General features: G+C 42.6%; 1 protein-coding gene across 7 annotated transcripts in view; it reads left to right on the top strand.

Annotated features, from left to right (window-relative positions):
• The window catches only part of SFMBT2 (Scm like with four mbt domains 2), a 211,682-nt gene that overhangs the window by 59,486 nt on the left and 137,335 nt on the right, over positions 1-14,861 (top strand). Inside the window, exon 1 of one of the 7 annotated variants that reach the window (XM_058431347.1) lies at positions 3,031-3,249. The exons of the other annotated variants lie outside the window; for them this stretch is intronic. The gene's annotated coding sequence lies outside the window, so the exon portion shown is untranslated. Of the gene's footprint in view, positions 1-3,030; positions 3,250-14,861 lie in introns of those variants that run through there. 7 annotated transcript variants of the gene reach the window in all.

The raw sequence follows: 14,861 nt of genomic DNA, 5'->3' as shown, positions 1-14,861 counted from the left end.
GCCACCGCGCCCGGCCCTGGCTGACATTTTTTGTACACGAAGCCTTTTTTTCAAACCTGCCTGTTTCCTCTATAGAGCTAGCATGTAGTCAGAAAATGCACAGCAACCTCATATGAGCCTTAGCAAAAGAAAATTCTGAAGAAGATCCATTTAGGAAGAGGAAAAATCAGACAGACTTTGCCAAAAGTAAATGTCAGTGATTCCTGAGTTACCCACCCCTTTCATCAATTTCGTTACTGTTTTTCCTCATTAGAACAGATAGAGAATGGACTACTGTATTAAAATGTTTAGATGTACCCTTATCACTGTCTGTGTCTTTCATTGCTTGAGGAGGTAGGACAGCAATAATGTTCACCTTTCAGCTCAGGAAGGTAAGTGCCTTGGGCACGGGGTGCACTAACCGTGGCATGAGATCCCAGCAGTTGGAATCGGCATCTTGGGACATGGAGTTCTCAGTGCCTGGCATTCGTGCCCCGTTTTGTACCTTGTTCCGGTTTGGGCGTTTCCTCTCTGGCATGGGACAGCATGATGTGTCCTTGTCGGAGAGGTCTTTCTGTGTACTGAATCAACATGTGGCGTTTGCTAGACAGTATCAAGTTAATATAGATATTTGAAACCGTTCACCAGGTGCTTTCTCTAAACCAGTGGTTCCCAACTAAGGAGGATGTTGTTCCCCAGGTTATATTTGGCAATATCTGGAGACAAGTTTTGTTGCCACACTGGAGGGAGTATTATTGGCATTAGTGTGTAGGGACCAGGGGTACTGCTGAACATCTATGGCATCCAGCGCTGTCCCCTACAACACAGAGTGATGTGGTCCAAAGTGTTAATAGCGCTGATACTATTAAAAAACCCTGGTCTAAACTGGAGCCATCTCTGGGCTTACTAAGGGCATATGTAGGTCTTTTGGTCTTTACTGGTTTTTCTGGCTGAATTGTCTTTGGTTTTTCATTGTTACAGACACCCACCTCCTCCTCCTCCTTTCTTGAAAGGATTATTATGGATGTAAGAGGCTATGTATAGGACACTTACTGAATTACTATTTTAACATGAGAATAAGGTGAGGATATATGTTTCCTTATAAAAATGTAGTAGGGTATGTAACAAGGGCAGATCTGGGGTGCCTCGATAGCTGCTGCGACAGGTCAACAAATCTCAGGGCTTCATGCTATGATGTTTAATTTTGTTGATCCTGTCATAGTCCAGTGGGAGGGACAGACAGCTTTTCCTATACACCCCCGTTCCATGCACCAGCTGTCTTCTGTCCTGGGGCCCTGCCATCTTTGTCAGGCCACGTCCTCCTCTGCATTCAGCTGGAGATAGGAAAGAAAGAGCTTGGATAAAGCACAGCTTCACTTTTCACAGGCGAGAACCAGCCCTGTGGCTTTAACCCAGATGCAGCAGACCTGGGCAGTATGTACCTGGCTGATGAGACCATAAATCTCTGACATAGATTATGTGAACAGACATTGGTCAGTCCACAAATATTTACACAGCCCCTTCATAACAGTGACAAAGAACGATGTCTTGCTCCAGCAGTCAGGCAGAAGAAGGTCTCCCTTCCTTACAGGCATATGGTTGGCCCATTGTTCTATGCAGTTCTTCAGCTGATGAGATGAGGTCTATCCACATGACGGAGGGCTGTCCGCTTTACTTAGTCTACGAATTCAAATGTTAGCCTCTTCAGGAAACACCCTCGATGATGCATCAAGAATAATGTTTGGCCAAATATCTAGGCACCCCGTGGTCCAGTCAAGTTGACACATAGAATTAGCCATCATGACCATTGAACTTGAGGATCCTTTCACATGTTTTCTAGCCATTTGGATACTCATTTCTGGGAAGTGCTTAAGTGTCTGCTCATTTTTCTTCTTTCTACTGATCTGTAGTTCTTTATTGATCCTGCATTAGTTAATGTGTTGCAGAATCAGTTGATTGTTTACTGTGCAGGCTTCTGTAGTGTGAGAGAGTTCATGTGTAACTGGTAAGTAGAGCATTCATGTCTGTATAATGTAAAAGTGGGCCCAGTTTCCCGGTAGCTTCCCCAGCATGTTAATGTTTTACATCAAGTAATAGCCGCTGATCACCAGCTACCTTAGCATGGCTGAAATGAGTGAGCTGCAGGGGAGCCAGGACTATCACATTGCCATTCACCTCACATTCTTTCTGTTGGTGACCTTGGGCCATGTGCTTCTTCTTGGAAGTTTTATGTCACTGTCTCCTGCATCCTTGGACATTTGACCTTGTCCCCATTAATGTAGCATTTTCAACCCTTCTTTATATTTCTCTCCATCAAGTGACCTCCACCTTTCAATTTTTTTTTAAGGAAAAGGTCAATTTATTGTAGTATTTATTAGGTATGTAACATGCCTTTTAATAGGTGCTACATTTTTGTTGTTTGCTTGTTTTTTGAGATGGGGTCTCTCTCTCCATTGCCCTGGAGAGTGCCGTGGTGCAATCGTAGCTCATTGCAGCTTCTACTTCCTGGTCTTAAAATGATCCTATGGCCTCAGCCTCTCAAGAAGCTGGGACTGTAGGCATGTATCACCAGGCCTGGCTAATTTAAAAAAAAAATGTTTTTATAGAGATGGAGGCTTGCTCTGTTGCCCAGGCTGGTCTCAAACTCCTGGACTGAAGGAGTCCTTCTGCTTCAGCCTCCTGAATCTCAGGCACTATAGGCACTGAGTCTCAGGCACTATAGGCACCTGGCTTACATGCTAATGTTGTGGTGAGGATGTTAGGATTATTACTATTTTTGTAAGTTATGTGGCTTTGAGAATTCTTCCCTAAACCTTAGTTTTCATAAGCTGTCTTATTTTAAGCACTCACATTTGCAAAATGGGACGCTTTTCAGGAACAGATATGTGATATTATAGCAGAAATTCTTGCTTTTAATAGTTTGTGGCTTGTAGTTTTCTTTTTAATGACTTTTTAGTGGATGGAAATTCTTAATTTTACTAAGCTGATTTTATTGATCTTTTATGCTTTCTGTGTCTCTAGTAAGAAATCTTTTCCTCTTTCACATGGATAGCAAAAATGTATTCTCTATTCTTGTTCTCCAACAGCTTTGTAGTTTTTCCTTTCACATGTAAGTCCTTAGTTCAACTGGAATTGATTTTCAGGTAGCACACGTGGCAGAAGACTAATTTCCTTTTTCTCTATATGGATAAACCGTTGTCCCAGAACCATTTATCAGAAAGTCTGTTCTCCCCGCATTGATGTATGGAGCCGGTTCTAACCATTAATCAGGTTTGTCTATTTGACTTTTCTGTTTCATTTCACTAGTTTGTCCATTCTCCTTATCAATACTGTATCTTTAAAGTTATTTATGTATGACTGCTTTTGTCATCTGTATGGCAGAGTCCCTAGTTTGTTGGTGTTCTTGAAGAGTATGTTGGCTCTCCTTGGGACACTTCCGTATAATTTTTAGAATTAGGTTATCTAGTTCTACAAAAGAAATTTGTTGGGATTTGGATTGGAATGGGGTCGACTAGATCATTTTAAGGAAAATGTACATCTTTATAATACTGAGTTCTCTAATCCATGAACATGGTATGTATTTCCTTTGTTTACATCTTTTATGTATTTTTATAAAGCACTGTAGTTTTCTGTGTAATACTTTTCTACCTTTTAGAAGATTTATTCTTATATATTGTATGTGTTTTGAAGCTTATATAAATGGTATCTTTTAAAATTTATATTTTTCTAAGTGCTGTTTGCATGAATATTTTTGTATAAATAGTGAGACTTAAAGGACATTTTGCCCTAAGGTATGCCATATTTACTACCCCATGGTTATCAGGGATGCTTTGGCATGAGGATGGTGGCTTGGTAATTTTAGCTGTTTCCTCTCTCCTCATACCCAATATAAATGACATGCATTTTTAACTTTAGCCAGTGTAGTAACACACTTATTGATAATCTAGAAGTTGCTAGCATTGCACAGAACATCCTGGAGCAGGGACAATGTTTTCTCTTTTCTTCTTTGTCATTTGTCATATCATTTTCTCTTTTCTTCCCTTTTTTTTTTTCCCCTTTTCTTGGCTTCATCTTCTGTATCACTTTTTTTTTTCTACTGTTAGTTGCTATTTGTGGCATGTATTATATTTGTAGATGATTATTATTAATTCTTTTAAAGCATTCTTGATTTGATGAATTATAGATATTATCTGATCCATCGTATCCTACTCTTATAATACCTGCTTCTTCTGGAAACTCTACAGCGGGGGTTAGCGAACTTTTTCTGTAAAAGGCCAGAGAGTAAATATTTTGGGCTTTGTGGGCCATCTGGTTCCTGTTGCCGCTACTCAGTTCACTGTTGTGGCACAAGAGCAGCCGTGAGCAATACATAAATGAATGACGTGGCTGTGATCCAATAAACTTTATTTACGGACACAAAAATTTGAATTTCATATAATTTTCATATGTCATGAAGTATTGACTTTTCCAACCATTTAAAAATGTGAAAAACACTCTTGGCTTCTGAGCCTTGCAAACACAGGCAAGTGCGGGGGGGGCGGAGTTTGGCCTGAAAGCCATGCACAGTTCACTGAAGCCTGCTGGAGAGCACTCTGTGTGTGCCTCTAACTGAAGACTGACTCCAAGCACTTGTCATTGACTGGGGCATGGTTAATGGCTTCTTTTTGACCCCTATGAACATAAATTGAATCTTTGCAACATTAAGGTACAGGTATGACTTAATGATAGGCTGCCTTTCTAAGTCAGTTGGAAAATGAGTCCATTTTAAGTTGATCTGAAATACTTAGAGTTTAGTAAATACATGAGCTGTATCAAATATGTGTAACACTGAAGGCTCATTTCTTTCAAACTCTGCTTTGAATCGTGTTCCAGTAACTGGGGCAACCCATAGAGATGGTTTTGTTTCACTTCCCCACACTGTTCCTGCTGTGTTCTGAATGAGGAAGGAGGGATTTGGAAAGGTTAGGTGATTTCACTGGAGTCACAAAACGTGCAGAAATTGGAACATAACCAGTTCAATCCAGTGCCATTTCTACTTTCATCCCCTTGCCTCTCCTGCATTCTTCTAGAAAATTTGAGTCACCCGAAAGCGTAGACCTTTGCTAAGTCAATGGTGCAGTATTGGTAAGGCTGCCGCAGACTGCCAGTTAGGTATCTGGTTTTCCCATTGATTTCACTCTGTCTGGATGATCTTCCTTCCTGGCTAGACAGGGATCAATTTTCCTGTTTCCTTGCATCATGCCTACCGTAATGGTGCACCTTGGGAATATTTGTTTCCTTGTTCAATGCTTGCTGAATACTACGCAAGTCAGAGACAGCTTGCTAGGGGGCTGGAGGTGGGCCCAATAAAATATCATCCCTGTTTCTCACGAGAGTTTATAATATAGTGGAGGACCCACAGGTACTTAATTAATAACAGGATACAGGAACTCGGGGAGGGAGACACTGCTGAGTTATTGTTCATGTATGGAAAAAGCTGCTGTAAAAGAACCTAAATATCATTTATAGAATATAGCACACTGGCTTCAATGCTGACAGCCTGTCATTTAATCATCATGCCAAGTACTTTGCCCGTGGAAAGAAGACGATTGCAGGTGATGTTGCCTCCCTAATTGTAGGTTGATCCTTGAAGGTTTATTTTTGAGATTCAGTAATTACCCGAGTAAGTAGCATGGGTAGAATTTTTTTGCAATGCCTGTTTTCACAGTTTTGCTAAAAGAACTTCCAGTTTAATACTTTACTAATGAACACAGGTGCTCTTTGTGTAGAAGGAGAGGGACTCTGAGCTAGGAGCTGATGCTCCTGTTGTCACTCCTGAAAAGAAAAGGGAGGAAGATAACTCTGTTGGTCCTGCCATGCTGTTTCTGGAGCCTGTCCTCCCAGGGGTGCAACTGTCCTGTTCTTCTCACATAGTTAGGAGGTGACTGACATGGAGAGCTGTCTCCTTTAGGCACAGGGTGGGACCTGTCTTATTCCAAACGTAGATTTAGTAGTACTTTGGTACCTGGTGGTGTTTGTCCCTCTTCTCTGTCCAGACAAGAGATTTCCTTCTCCTTTCCGGAATTTGTTTTTGACATGAATCTTTGGAGTTAGAATTTCTCTCTCTGATGGACGGCATCGATAGGATATTTAGGCATGGTTAAATCATATTCAGTATATTTCGTATCTGTAAAGTCTAAGGGCCTGGACAGCCATTCCTCACTGAGCTATTGCTGTTACTCAAATGAGTTTGGGAGTTCTGACACTGATTTGTTAAAGGTCCCTTGGAACATAACCCGTTTGTTAAGTTAGGGACTCCTTGTAACCATATTGAGAAAACCAAGCCCCTTAGTACATGTATTAGTCCATTTTCACTCTGCTGTGAAGAAATACCCAAGACTGGGTAATTTGTATATAAAAAAAGAAGTTTAATGGACTCACAGTTCCACATGGCTGGGGAGGCCTCACAATCATGGCGTAAGTCAAAGGGGAACAAAGGTATGTCTTGTATGGTGACGGGCAAGAGAGCGTGTGCAGGGGAACTCCCCTTTATGAAACCATCAGAGCTGGTGAGACTCCCTGTCACAAGAACAGCATGGGAAAGACCCATCCCGTGATTCAGTTACCTCCCACTGGGTCCCTCCCAAGATACAAGTGAATTGTGGGAGCTACAGTTCTAGATGAGATTTGGGTGGGGACATAGCCAAACCATGTCAGCGAGTGATTTGCTTGGGTTCATTCTGTTTTGCTGCTCTGTGTGCTGAAGAGCCATCTCCATGGCCCACCTCGCCCATGCAGAGAGCACTTCATTTATCGTGGGCTCCTGCCTTTCGGCCAGCACCTTCTGTCGGGTGTCGCAGGATCCTTAGTAACATGCAGGAAGGGAAATGAGAGGAAAGAACAATGAAACAATCTTTGATCTTCTCCACTCCCATGTAACCTAACTTTTTATGTGGTCAAGCAAGATAAATTCCTATCCAGCATAAATATGTGTGACTACATTTATGTCCCTGCTTACAAAATCATTCTAAAATGGTAATGAAATATTGCTTCTCCCTTTTTCTTCCTGCAGAAAATATTCTAAAGAAATAAGAATTTTGATGAGGAGTGGTTGTTGAAAGGGGCATTTCGGACTGGTTTTAAATCTCAGTAGTTTATTGTACTGGGGTTATTGAAATACTGGATATACTGACAAAAATCACCAAGAGCTTATGATTATTGGATAAGTGAATTCTAGGTTGTGGTTAGATTAAGTGTCTAAATAAGGCCCTATTTTATTACATCACCCTTTCTCTTCCTCTTTTTCTCTGTCTCTCTATCTCTCTCTCTCTCTCTCTTTTAAATCTCAGGTTACCCAATCTTTCCGTGATGGAAAGAATAATGGTTGCAAAGTGAGTAGGAAATTTATTTCTCTCTGCTCATCTGGCATGAATTGTTTGCTCTACATAAATTGAAGAATTACTGCTTCTAAGGCTGACATAATAGTTTTTGTTTTGTTAAACAACTATAAGTTTCATCTAATACAGTCTTAGTGTTAACAGGAAGAAAACTGTAAGTTAATATCTGCTACATTTCATTGCTTAAAAATAATTGCTAGTAGTAAAGCTTCATTTTTCACAAACATAATTTGATCTCATGTAATTGATAGAAGAAAAATTCAGGGAATTTGTTCAGGGTCTGTTTACAACTGACTTTTTCAAGAACTGCCACATGCAATAATCCAAATGCATTCTGGTTATGAAATAAAGCAGGCAGAACTTACAGTCAGCACTCAGAATGACTTATTGACAGCTACAGGTGCAGCATTTTTTTTTTTTTACATATTGTAACCCTTTTGCAAAGTTTTTATTGAAATGTTTTATGATATAGTGTTTTTGATTTGTCTATTTGAAGAATCATAGAAGACAAAACCTTAGGAACTTTACTTATTCTAAATTTCCTGTTCTGTTATTGATAAGAAAGAGAAAGAGAGATAGAGTGAGGGAGTCAGTTATTCAAATACACCTCCTTTCATTCCAACTGGTGCTTACAAACCAAATGCAGCTCGTATTTTAGGCGCGGGGTCTCCTCAGCTCCACCTAAACTGAGGAGGGAAAGGCGTGTCATAATTTTTGTTCTTTCTCAACAATTTTCCTTTAATAACAACCTGATTTATGATGTTGAATCACGATTCTCGCACTTTGGAATACTCCTTGTAATCAATCACTTTTACTAGACCTTCTTGCTCATAAAAACAAGAATCAAGCTTGCCCAGGCATGCATCTCTGCTTACAGAATAGTCATGGAAACCCTGGCTTGTTGCGTTTAGGAACTTCCCCTGGGTTATGCCAAGGGTCAAGGGTCGATGTCACAGCCACGTTTGGAGCTGTGAGCTCCCACTCTGCTCCTCAGCATGTGGAGTGACATTTATTCTCTTTGTGTCTAACTAGTTAATGTTAATCCCCACAGCATTGCTATTGAAGCAAATACTATGACTGGGGTATTAGTAACATTTTGAAGATGAATTCAGACTATTATAATTGAGTTTGTTGCTGCAATATTTCAACTACATGAGAGAAGAGGGAGGGTGCCTTGTCTTATTAGCAAACAAGTAACTATCTGGGTGTAGGTTGTACAGGGACTTCGGCGAAAAAGGAGGGAAGCTGAGGACACAGGCATGAACATTTAGGTTGGAATTAAGAGGGCGTTTTCCGCAAGTGGAGAACGGAAGGCAAGTTATCAAGGTAGGTCGTGGAATTACGTTGCCAGAGGGTTTGTGTTGTTTTCTGGTAGTTTTCTGTTGCTGTCTGGGTGGAATTGTGGACCTGTGACTGGGACCATATGGAGGCTTATGATAGTCTCTGTGCTTCCCCCAGTCCGCACCTCGCTTGTCCCTTGGGGTCAGTGGAGGTTCTAGTCTGCGTAACTACGCGAGGTTAGCTCCTGAGGTCTGCCAGCCCAGAACGGTTTTTAAAAAAATTCTAAACCAGTGGTTTTTTTCCCCTTTGATAGCCTAGAGCCACGCAGTTCTCCTCCCTTTTCTTTCGGCAGCCCCAGGAAAGGCCGGGATGGGGACTCCTGGCATCTGTAGAGAGGCATGGCTCTCATACTAGGTGACTTCTGGGGAGCCCCTGTCAGGAAATACCAGTTTCTGCGTTTCAGAACAGTAAATGGCCCAACTCGGAGCTACAGCTCCTCCCCTCTCATTGCAGTTTCTGGTTTGTCCTGTGGAGGCAGCGGAGATGCCCCTGGCTGGTGTTCTGCGAATTCACCTGTCCGGGGGTCCTGCCCCCACTGCCTCAGTGGAAAGTGTGCCATTAACTGCCGATGACTAAGTGTATAGATACAGCCCAGGCCCCTTCAGGCCTGTGGGCCTCTGTGCCTGGACTTTGTTCCAGTCCCTCCTGGGTTTCCTCCGCTCTCTCATGAGTTCAGGCTTTCTTCATTCCTCACTTGATGATTGGAAGAGCTGCTTGACCCATCAGCCTTTCTGTGGCATCTCTCCTTTCAGAACGATCCCTGTAGAGGGATTGGCAACTAGTCCACAGTGTCTTGCTAGTTACTAGTGTCTCACGCTGATTTGCACATGACATAAAGACACTAATAACTGCCTCATGCTGATTTGCACATGACGTTCTTTATGCTGACGATTCCCTTCCCCGAGACTTTCAGTGAAGGAACTTCTGTTCGTTGAAGGCACAGTTCTCAACTGCCTCCATCGGGAAGCATCCTGGCCCTGGCCCCAGGGCTTCCACAGTATCTGGGGTTTACTCCTTCCCTCTCTGAGTTACCTGCTTACATTCCTGTTTTCCTTATGAAACTTATTGAACATAAGGACTGTGTCTTAATGATCTTTATTTTCTCTCCAGTATCTGGACTTTTGTGCGACACAAAGGAAAACAGTCAGCCTGTGTGTTTTCAGTAGAAGCAATTTATCATCTTTCTAACTGTATAATGCTAAATTCCAAACAGTCTAAGCAGCTCTCTTGGAGTTTGCAGCTAATGACAGAAATAGTCCGGAAAGTCGTTTAACCTTTAATCCAGTGCTCTAACTCACTAAATATAAAACATTCTTAAAAATACATTTGTGCATTTGCCAATTGTTTATTAGATTTCTAGTCAGTGCCAGAGATGATGCTGGGCCTGGAGGAGAAAGTTTGAACAAGAATAATGCTTTTCCATCCTCACGGAATGCAGTGGGCTGTCAGAAGCGTAGGGAACAGCTGGGCAGATACTGTGATGTGTGACATGCACCATGGGAGGGAAATTCCCGGGCTGGGTGGGCAGGGGTTGAGGAGGGTGTTCTCAAGTATGTGTGAAGGGGGCAGTGTGAAATGCAGGCACACTGAATGAGAAGCCTGAGGGTTGACCAGGAACGTTGTCAAAAGACTACCTTGGAAGTTGGAGTGAACGACTCAGCCCCATGAAATGAGAGTGGGAGTCTGTCATACATCGGTGGCAGATACTCCCTAGGATATTTGTTACTCAGTGTGAGTGTAGCCTGTTTAGTCTCTTTTAGTCTTTATTTTTTCTTTATTTCTTAAAAAAAAAGCCGGATACACATGCAGAACGTGCAGGTTTGTTGCATAGGTTACGTGTGCCATGGTGGTTTGCTGCACCTGTTGACCCGTCCTCTTAAGTTTCCTCCCTTCCCCCTCCACCCCCCATCCCCCAGCAGGCCCTGGTGTGTGATGTTCTCCTCTCTGTGTCCATGTGTTCTCAATCTTCAACTCCCACTTACGAGTGAGAACATGCGATGTTTGGTTTTCTGTTTCTGTGTTAGTTTTCTGAGGATGATGACTTCCAGCTTCATCCGTGTCCCTGCAAAGGATATGATCTTATTCCTTTTCATGGCTGTGTAGCATTCATTCCTTTTTATGGCTACACAGTGTATATGTGCCACATTTTCCTTATTCGGTCTACCATCGATGGGTATTTGGGTTGGCTCCATGTCTTTGCTATAGTAAACACTGCTGCAATAAACATATGTGTGCATGTGTCTTTATAGTAGAATGATTACATTCCTTTGGGTATATAAATCATTCTACTATAAAGACACATGCACACATATGTTTAATATATAAATAAATGGGATCGCTGGGTCAAATGGTATTTCTGGTTCTAGATCTTTGAGGAATCGCCACACTGTCTTCCACAATGGTTGAACTAATTTACACTCCCACCAACAGTGTAAAAGCGTTCCTGTTTCTCCACAGCCTCACCAGCATCTATTGTTTCCTGACTTTTTAATAATCACCATTCTGACTGGCATGAGATGGTATCTCATTATGGTTTTGATTTGCATTTGTCTGATGATCAGCGATGTTGAGCTTTTTAAAATATCTTCATTGGCCACGTAAATGTCTTCTTTTGAGAAGTGTCTGTTCATATCCTTTGCCCACTTTTTGATGGGGTTGTTTTTTTCTTGTAAATATGTTAAAGTTCCTTATAAATTCTGGATATTAGCCCTTTGTCAGATGGGTAGATTGCAAACATTTTCTCCCATTTTGTGGGTTGCCTCTTTACTCTTATGATAGTTTATTTTGCTGTGCAGAAGCTCTTTAGTTTAATTAGAACCTATTTGTCAATTTTGGCTTTCGTTGCAATTGCTTTTGGCTTTTTCGTCATGAAGTCCTTGCCCATGCCTGTGTCTTGAATGGTATTGCCTAGGTTTTCTCCTGGGGTTTTTATGGTTTTAGAATAAGTGCCATGTGGCACTGAGAAGAATGTATATTGTGTTGATTTGGGCTAATTTTTGTATTTTGTAGCAGAGACGGGGTTTCGCCATGTTGGCCAGGCTGGTCTTGAACTCCTGAACTCAGGTGATCCACCCGCCTCGGCCTCCCAAAGTGCTGGGATTACAGACGTGAGCCACCATGACCAGCCCACAGCTACATTTTAATGTAATAATATTTTCTATGCAGTAGTTGTTCGTAATCTTTTCGGGGTCATGGTGCTCTTTGAGAATCTGATGAATCCAATGAAGCTTCTTGGAAGAGGTCTTAGACGCACACACACAGACACACATACACACACGAACACACACATATGCACACACACACACATACATACACATACACATACACATACATACACATATACATGCGCACATATGCACACACATATGCAAATACACGTATACACATGTACATACACACATATACATACACATACACGCACATAGATGCACATACAGACATATGCACACACACTCACACGTATTTCACAGCCTTGTATTTCATTGTATGGGCTCGCGATCCCTGGGGAGCCCATCCAGACCTGTTGATGAGTTAGGAACCTTTGCTTTAGAGGAGGCAATAACTGGTCAGACAGACTTCAGGAACAGGCCTGTCCGGAGCTAGGGAACTGGCCTGGCTATTGGGCTTTTGGGTAAGTGACATTCCAGCAGTTCACATGTGGTGACCCAGGATGGAGAGTGTGAGCATCAGCTGGACTAGATCACGTGCACAGGGTGGAGGTCTCAGTCTCTCTAGGGGGTGCTCAGCACAGTGAGTGGACATCATGGTCAGGGTTTGGAGTGAGACTCGAAGGAGAAGCTGGAAGTACAGAGTGTGTTGACCGCTTTTCTGCTCCCCGGACATACCCCGCAGAGGCTGGCTGTTAGGGGAATCCCAAGAGACAGGATCTCTGCAGTTGCTTGGAATTCCAATTATTTTCTGATCCAAAAATCTAGCACTCATTGGCAAAGGACAAACTGCGAGGGCCTCTGGGTGCCGGGCGAGCAGCCAACAGCAGCACGACCACCTTCAGGCCTCACCTGCGAGCCCCACTGAGGGTGGATTCTGCCTTTAGGCAAAAGTGAGAGCCCCCTGGGTTGAGAATATGAATCAGCCCGTGGCGCTCCCACTGTGGAGGTGGTGGGGGTGCTGATAACAGGGAGGGCGTGGGAGGCAGACAGGGATTGCAGATACTATCCTCAGATGTACAGGTGTCGAGGCCATATTTTCACCCAGGCCACACTCTTGCATGTGCTGAATGTGTGCGTCGTCGTGAAGTGAAAATTTATAGCGAATTTATAATTTAACACTGAATTCAGTTTTCTCTTCCTATTTGAAGAAATTATATGACTTTGACAATTGTTTGGCTTTTGTTTCAAAATTTTAAAATGTAGCATTAAAGAAAATTTCTCCAACTAGTTTTTTAAATTGCCTTATTTCTCTGCAGTAGCTCATCAGAGTGGTTGGGGTCATTTTACCCCCACCCCGGATGGCCTCCTCATCCTCCTCCTGCTTCTCCTCCCCCTCCCATTCATCGTCCCCCTCCTTTTCTCTCTCCCCCTTTTCCTTTATTTGGCTCTGAGCCCCTGCCCAGCCCTGTGCTGAGAACCTTCTTGTGCATGGTTCTTTCACTTAGTGTTCAGGAGGCCCTACCAGGTGGTCCAGCCAGTAGGCTTGTTTTACATGTGAGGAAACACACCTGGAGAGGTTAGGCAGCTTTTCTGATGTCACACAGCCAATGTGGTTGGAGCTGGGACTCCAACCCAGGTAGTGCCATCCGGAGCCTGCCATTTCCTGTGTTTTGCAGCTTTCTCAGTGAGTGCAAGGCCATCTCATTCTTCCTTCTGTGCACCCTCAAAGGCATGGCCTGCAAGAGCTGTCTGATGACTGATTCATTGCTGTTTTCCCTTTTCTAGGAGTGTTTTTATTTTTTTGGCCTGCTGAACCTTTAGAAAAGTAATGGTAAGGCAATGTGTTAGGATTCTCCAAAGAAATGGAACCAATAGAATGCGTGTATATATAGATACTCTCATGACTGTGGAGGTGTGGTGAGTCTGAGCTCTGACTGGGCAGGCTGGCAGGCAGGGGACTCAGGGAAGAGTTGCAGTTCCAGTCCAAGGCTGTCTGCGTTAGACCCAGGAAGAGCTGCTGCTGTGATGGAACCTGCAGGCCGCCTGCTGGAGGATTCCCTCTTGCTTAGGGGAGGTCAGTCTTTTGTTCTAGCCAGGCCTTCAACTGATTGGACGAGGCCCACCCACATCAGTGAGGGCGGCCTGCTTTACTCAAAGCCCAGCAATTAAAATGTTAATCTCACCAAAGTCACCCTCCCAGAAAAATCTGGAGTACGGTTCAACCATATATCTGGGCACTGTGGCCCAGGCAAGTTGACATAAAATTAACCATCACAGACAGCAACCTAAATACTGTTGAACAAGAGGCCAACTCGTTTTGTCAGCTACCTAAGGGCATGTTAATGTAAACTTTCTGCAAGTTTGTCTCTTTCTCATAGATCTAACGGGAATATTGGGAAAAATTTGAATGGAAGTTCTTTTGCTTCAGGAAAGAAAGTAACTTTACAGGAAGAAGTAAGTCAAGTATGAAAAATAGAGTGAGACCTAGGAGAATAAAATCTTTAACAAGCAAGTGTCTTATTCCATTGAACTTAGAGCCCTGGACCTGTGTGATATGTCAATTCAGTCTTGACAGTTTCTCTGCAGAGTGAGCTAATAAAAAGAACTGTAAGAAAATTTTTTTTCTTTTTAGTGGAGAATGGAAGAAAAGTGGCTGACTCTTTGGAAGGTGATTCTTTAAAAGCAGGAAAATGTTTAAAGCAGGAGCAGTAACATCTATGAAAGTGAGCTATTGGCAGCTAGAGAAGGATTGGAGAAAATGTGCAAGAATGAGAGATTCCATATTTTATTGGATAAAATTCTTTAGCCAGTAAACAGTGACAAGGTGTTAAATTTCATCTGATCGTTTTAGAGGTTATTTATCTTGTAGACTCTTAAAGATACCTTGCGGAGTGGTGTGGGTTGTGTGCTTTGAGAAAGTCGTAAATGGTTTTCATCTCTGTGGTGTTTCTTTAGCAAATCCTGGTTGTTTCTAGTGCTAAGATCTTCTTGGGAACTTCAGAGAAAGCGTTGGGTCCTTTGGGATTAAAGTCCTGTTGTGTAGTACCTGGATTTT

Source organism: Hylobates moloch, unplaced genomic scaffold (genome assembly GCF_009828535.3).
Source record: "Hylobates moloch isolate HMO894 unplaced genomic scaffold, HMol_V3 SCAFFOLD_2, whole genome shotgun sequence".
Classification (NCBI taxonomy): domain Eukaryota; kingdom Metazoa; phylum Chordata; class Mammalia; order Primates; family Hylobatidae; genus Hylobates; species Hylobates moloch.
This window is presented reverse-complemented; position numbering and strand designations above follow the sequence as displayed.